Source organism: Hydra vulgaris, chromosome 14 (assembly GCF_038396675.1).
Source record: "Hydra vulgaris chromosome 14, alternate assembly HydraT2T_AEP".
In the NCBI taxonomy this organism is placed as follows: domain Eukaryota; kingdom Metazoa; phylum Cnidaria; class Hydrozoa; order Anthoathecata; family Hydridae; genus Hydra; species Hydra vulgaris.
In genome coordinates, this window is record NC_088933.1 from 12,335,001 (window position 1) to 12,342,787 (window position 7,787).

Consider the following 7,787-nt stretch of genomic DNA (forward strand, 5'->3'; position numbering starts at 1 on the left):
AAAAAAGTTCACTGCAAAGCAGAAATTAGTGAAATAGAAAAAAATAAAATTAGACAATTAAAAGGCAGGCAAAAAAGAGACAATCTAAATATTGATGGACTTAAAGAGAACGAGTAGGAAAGTTGGGAGGAAACCGAATTAACGGTCATTAAAATATTTGAAAACAATCTCAACATAAAAGGAGTAACTATCGAACGGATAAACAGAACAGGAAAGGTAAGTTCAAGAAATCAGAGAACTATAGTAGGGAAGTTATTAAATTTTGAAGATAAGATTCAAATAATAAAAAAAGCACACAAACTTAAAGGAACAGATATTTACATAAACGAGGATTATTCCTTCGATACAAGGTAATACGAAAAATGTTACTCAAAAAAATATTAACAGCAACGATATGTACACAATTGTTATTTATGAAAAACCAGTGGTAAAAGAACTTCGAAAAAATTAGGAAGTGTTTTCACAAATCTATCGTAACTCTTGCGTAAGTTTCGCAAACCATAGGTTCGTTTTTTTTCTTCTTAACTATTTGGTATTCACAAACATTTCGCAGCATTTGCGTAAGCTAAGGCTGCGCAAGTACTACGCAAACCTTAGGCATAAACTTACGCAAAAAATGTATTAAGTTTGAGTTGAATTACGTAAACAAATAAAAAATCGTTGTTCTACATTTGCAACTAACGTAGTATATTAAACTTTTTCTTTACTCTTTTAAAATTTAACTGTATAAAATGCTAACATTTTAAAAAACTGTCACTAAAAGTACTAATCTAAAGAAGCTAGAAACCGAGCAATTAAGTTAATAAAAACTTGCTTTGGTTAAAGTTTTTAACGATTTGTAATATATTTTAATGAATCAATTAAGTATTATGTACTACCTGTAATAAAATTCAAACAAGTACATTCATTTATACTGTAGTACTATAAAACATAACTTTTTCACCGATAATATTAATTTGAATAAACTAATATTGGCTGTAAATTCATCCTAAACAAATATGTTTATTTATATATATTTAAATACTATTAAAAAACTAAATATTTAAAGTTTTATTAAATACAACCTTTAATTTCTATTGCCAATTAAGTAGTTTTATTATTCTGCCTTTTATAAATTTAAAGGTTTACAAATGAAAAATATATTAGTAACAGACATATTTTTTTTAAAAAAAGTCGGTTTTAATATGTAGTTTTAAAATGTTTTAAACGCAGCCAGTAGCAGATAAGCAGACAGTTACAGAGCTGCAAAAAGATTTTGCAGAAAATTTATTTATTTTTATTGAACATTTAAATTTTACTTTCGTCTTTATTTCTTTACAGAAAATATTTTCGTAAAAAAAAAAAAAACGTCTTCGATTAGTAAGCATATAGTTTTTTACATGAACTCCTCTTTCAATACCAAGTCGGGTTTGGTTTGTTAGTCTCCTGTCAGGCTGATCATCATTTTCATTATCATCATCATTATTGATATCAAACTCAACTGGATCCTCCGAGCCTACAGAATTACACATATTGTCCGGTAAAACACAAGTAAAAATTGTACTACAGCACACTGTTGGGGTATACTGTAGCGCTCCACCACTTTTATGGAAGCACCTTCAACAGATTTTAAGACGTTAAATGCAACGCTCCACTTCACTACGTGCTTTTTGATGAACTCGGTTAAGATAAATTTCATCCGGTGATGCTGGTACACTATATGGAGTTATATTGACAGGTTACAAGCTGTATTCAGAGTCACCAAAAAGAAAGCCCGCAGTTGAATCTAACTCTAGTGTCTGCTTTAGGGTAAAATTTGCACACAAAAAAATGCATCATGGTATGAACCAGGATACTTAATCACAACATCTTTAAAGTTACCATCTTGGTCAACAACAACTTGAAAATTCACAGCAGGATATCCTTTTTTGAAAAATATGTTAAAATATTATAAAAAGGTTAAACAAAATGAAAACAAATATCTGAAATGATGTAAACAGTTAATCTGAGTTTAGCGTGATGTATTTTTAAATATTACAAAAAAGATTCTTTTATTTGCCCAGAGAATATTTATAATCATATTATTAACAAGTATTTGATCTAACTTATGGAAACACACAACAACAAAAACAAAGAAAAAATAATAATAATACATAAAATTTAATCACCATTTTTACCTGCAATTTAATGCTGGCGCATTATCTTCAATGACTCCTTTAAAAGGTATCATTGTACCATCAACTAGCCCAAGAAGACCTTGGGCAAGTTGATAGTACGATGACTGCTGGTACTTTCTTTTTACTTCCATTATCTCCTCCTTGCTACAATACCACTTAGCAAGGGTATGATGATAACTTTGAATAAAACACTTACAAAATTCACTAAGTATCCGACTTTTGCTGGACTGGCTAATTCCTGAGGTTTCACCAACAATATTTTGAAATTGTTGGTGATACCTCAGGAAAAAAATTTTAGCCAGAAACAAACCTTATTAGTATGTTATTTACATTTTAAAAACACATGTTAATGATTAGTGCCTTTTTGACTAAAACCAAATAAAATACCATTATTGGATAAAATAAATTTTTCTCGGTACAAAGACCGAAAAATATTTATTTTAAGACCGATGTTTTTTTATTATCTTTAAATAAAGTTATTATATATTAAAGACTTTTTCTATAATTATCGATAATATTACCAAATTTTGATACAAATATAAACTTCTTGAATTATGTTTTTTGTAAATTTCTTCGTAATGATTTATGTTGGAACTTAAATAATTTAACATAAAATGTAACTGACAATAAATAGAAATAGATACATTTATTGAAAATAAATATATATTTTTTGAAACTTAATTCTTTAGGTTAATACATTAGAAATATGTTTTAGTAATTATAAAATTACTAAACTAAATATTTTACCCAACATAAGCTTATTGAATTTCATATGAGGAATAATATTAAGAGTATAGATCTAATAAATATCCTTGTTCTAGAGTTAAAAACAAATAACAGCTATAAAAATAAATAAAACTATAAATGAAAAGAGACATACACAAAAAGAGAAAATAGTTTCTATTAGTCAACATATATATTATCTTATTCACAAATTTTTTAATCACTATTAATACAATTGTTGTTTCTAATTGTCTTAATGCAACAAAAGAAACAAATTTTCTTGATTCAACAAAAACTAAAAAAAAAATGTGTATCACCATTAATACAATTGCTGTTTCTAATAGTCTCGATGCTTCAAGTAGTGTTTTTATTTTGACTCCAAGTCCTGATACAGAGTTTGCAAAGAAATGTATACATAATAATATTATATTATAGATTTGAACACTCAATGCACCTCTACAAGAATAGGTTGTAGACTGCCAAAACAATTACATTAATTTACCATACTTTTATTTATAGAAACCCAGAAAGACATATTATTCAGACGGAGTAAAAATTAACATACTTTTTAGAACATGCAAATAAATTATGTCATCTTTTATACTTACAATAAAAATACTTAAAATGCATAGACGGAGTATGAGGTTACTACTTCAAGAGACAATAGTTATAAATCAAACGTTTAAATTTAAACAATTTTATTTTGCATTATTGTAGTTAATTACAACATTTGAATTAGATGTTACAAAAATGTTATCATGTTATAACATTTGAACAGATTAAAATGTTGTAATTAACAACATTAAATGTCATAAAAACAAAGATGACATTAACTAATAGTCTTTGTCATAGATGCTTTAATAAAAAACTGTTTAAACACCTTTTAGTTAAAGTATCTGTCATCTTTAATGGTTTTTATGACATTAAATGTTGTTGATAACAACATTTTAATCTGTTACAATGTTTTAAGTAACAACATTTTTAAAGATTATGAATAATAAAGTGTTTATAATTAAATTAAACAACTTTGTATTAAATCTTAACATATCATAACAAGTAAATCAAATTAGGTTTGCTGCGCAAATAGTAACGCCAATGTTAAGGTCGCACCTACCTAACTACCTAAAATTATGAAAAATTATTCGCAAGATTTTTTGTAAGCAAGCGTAAAAGTTTTGCGAATATTCTGGAATTAGGTAGTTAAGAACTTACGTCAAACTTATGCAAATTTTTGACTTACTAAGGCTTTGTGAATACGCACCCTGAACACTAAAGTTTAATCATTTCAGTTTTTTATGTTTTTTGGTCTTTATACTTTATTATTTATGATCGATAAAACTATAAATCTTTATCAAAATTCGCACATTAAATCTTTCTAAGTAAACAAAAATATACTTCTAGAGAGTCTTTCATATCCAGATATTTATTTTTATATAAACAGCGATGAAATCATTACAACTTAAATACGTAGTTTTAATGTAGGATTTAAAACATTTTAAATCCTACATTTAACTATTAGAAGCATTCAAAGAATTTTTGAGAACTTTAATTTTTTTTAACTCAGCACAAAAACAGAATTTAAAGTTATTTGCCTCACAGAAACATGCTGTCGCAGTTTTGAAATGGAAAACAATGCAAGTTTTTAGTTAAAAATTATAAAGAAGTTCATCAACTTAGAAAATCTGAAAAACCGGGTGAAGGAGTATGCATCTTTAGCAACAACTTATTAATTTATTAACCGCGAAGTAATTACTGAACAGCCATTAATGATTGTGAGTCATTAACAATTGAAATATTTAGTAAAATTACTAAAAACGTAGTTGTGCATGCTTTATACAGACCGCATTCCAGGTAATATGAAAATATTTGATAAACACATAAAAAATTTAATAACAGTAAAAGATTTTTGCGGTAAATGCATTTTTACCTTGTGGGTGATTTGAATTTAAATGTGTTTGAATATGGTTCAAATAAAAACGTCAGAAATTTTCTTAATTTAGTATTTCGAAATGGATTTATTCCAACCATAGATAATACAACTACACCTTTTCAAGATGTAATTGAGAACTTGAAAGTTGTAAATAAGAAAAGTAAGATGTAATTAAGAAACACAACATGTAATTAGTAAATTTTAAAATGTAATTGAGAAACCCAACATGTAAGTTAAAAATCGCAATGTATATTTAGAAAAACAAAAGTTATAATTCGTAATATCTAAATGAGAATACTTTATTTGTAATTGCGAATTCATAATGTAAGCTAAAAAGTCATTATAAAAGATCTTCTTGGACATGCATTTTACTAAGTCAAGTAGGATTTTTCCAGTCAAAGCCTAAACCTCAAATGCCTTTTTCATGGCTTTTTATATTTTATTGATGTTATTTTATTTTTTTCCAGCCTTAAATTTCAAAAAATATTAGGACTTCAAAATTTAAAATACAAAGAACTTTGTATTCTTTATACTTTCCTTAATTACAACTATCATGTTCTTAATTACATTTTACGATTTCTTATTTACGACTTTCATTTGCTCAATTACATCTGACGTTTCTTACTTACAACTTTCGATTTCTCAATTAAATCTTGAAAAAGTGTAGAACCACCAAAAATAGTGCAACCTCAATTAGCAACCAGACAATCTCTAATGGACTTATTATAAAAGGACAAAAATAGACTTCGACAAAGCACTAATTGCAACAATTTAAATTACAACTATCAAAAATGAATTGTCTATAAAAAATGTTTGTCTTTCTAGACAATCATTTTAAAAACAGACACTAAATGAACAATCTCAATTTTTTAATGAGGTATAGAAGATCTATTTAATATATAATTTGGACTTATAACGAGTAATTAAATTTTCACTGCAGCATCGTTTCAAAAACTGAAAACGAGCACAAAATTAAAAATACAATTTTTTTAACAGAAGTTCATTTTTTAATTTTTTGTCCAGCGTGTGCTGTTGATTAAAAAGTTAATGTCTATTTAAAAACCTCAAAATGGACTATTTTGTGCTCAATTGAAGTTCATTAATTACTCAGTTCAGTTGTTTTTCAATTCTCAGTGAATGTGCGTGAAAATTTATTTTTAAAATGCCCTCTCCAGTTTGGGATTACTTCAAAAAAGTTGAAGGTAAGTTTATCATTTAAAAATTTTTCTTTAGTCACTAAAATCTTTATCACCTTCAATAAAATTATTTTAAAAATATGTGATCAAGGAGTTGTCCTTTATAAAATGTGGATTAGTAAGTAGAAGATTCCAATAGGTGTTAAAATTTATTTAGGTTTGTGAATAACACAATAGTGAAAAAGAAAAATGTTTTTTACTTTCATTTTATTGATGAATATGTACGCAAGTTTTAAACAATAATTAATCATGGGCAATGATCGTCATTTGGAGTTTTGATGTCATTTCATTATTTTTTAATATTATAAATTTACTACATAACAATCTTCAAATAATACGGTAATGAAAGATTTCTGGTTTTATGAAATCAAGTAAATTTAGACAAAATCATAGACACCAAATAGACAAAAAATTATGCTTTGTAGACTTATGAAGTGAAAATTATTTTTTAACTGAGCAATCTTAGGACACCATCAAAAGTTTGATAGACACAACAAGGACAAAAAATTAAACATTTGTTGTGTCCATTACAACATACAGAATTGTCTATGTCTGTGTTGTAAGTCTATCCATAGACTAGTCTGATTACTAACCTCAATTGATCAAATTGAAACAAACAAATTTACAGACATAAAAGCTAAAACTGGAATATCTATATCTGACATATCGGATCATTTTTCAATTTTTATTGCAACTCAAAAACGTAATCTTAACTCGCAAAAAGTGATCATAACTAAATAAGTGAGTATATCAACATTTAAGCGAATCATTAATGACATTTCTTTTGAACTTTTTAATCAGTCTTTATCTTCTGAAAACTGGGAAAATATATTACAAACAAAAAGCATTAACAAAGCCTACGAAAATTTTCTTCAAATATCGCAAAAACATTACAATAATGCATTTCCAGAGATAATAAAAGTTATTAAATACAAATGTATTTGGACCCATGGATAATTACTGAAATATTAAAATCATCAAAAAAGAAACAACGTTTGTACGAAAAATTTCTTAGAAATAGAACATTTGATAATGAATCTAAGTATAAAATATAATGGTTTTTTTGGTCTAGTTAAATATCATTCAAAGAAAATGTGTTATTTAAACCATTTACTGAAATTCCAAGGCGACACTTAAAAAATGTGGAATGTCATTAAAGAATTCTTTGGGAAAAAAAGTTAACAACTAATTGCCTTATAAAAACAATAAACTTTAATGGCATTGATATACTTAATGAATCAAAAGATGCAAAAACATTTAATCAAGTTTTTGTCAGTGTATCATCGAATTTAACCTTAAAACTAAAACCTGGTGAATTTAGCGTAGAGTCATATTTAACTGCTAACAACGCCATTATGACCAACAATTAACTGAATAAAAATAAATTATTAATTGCTTTTCAAACGTTAAAACTAAACAAAAAATTAGGAGTTGAATAAATAAGCAGTAATGTTGTAATAAATTCAATGCATTATTTAATAACACCACTGTTGCATATATTACTTTTTTTTTTTAAACAATCAATATTTCCGGACAATTTTAAAACTGCAAGAGTTCCCAGCAAACATACCTTTATCGGACCAGCGTGTTACCGCCGCTGGTACTTTATGATGGCGCGACGCTGGAGTGTCTTACTTGTACCGCTGCGTTTTGCTATAGGTTTTAAGACGGTCCTTTATCCGCATACCACTGCTGGCCCATCATCAGAAAGGCAGAATCTGTGCAAACATGTCTTTGTTGGACCAACATGTTCCCAATGTCGATTTGAAATGCTGTGCCAGC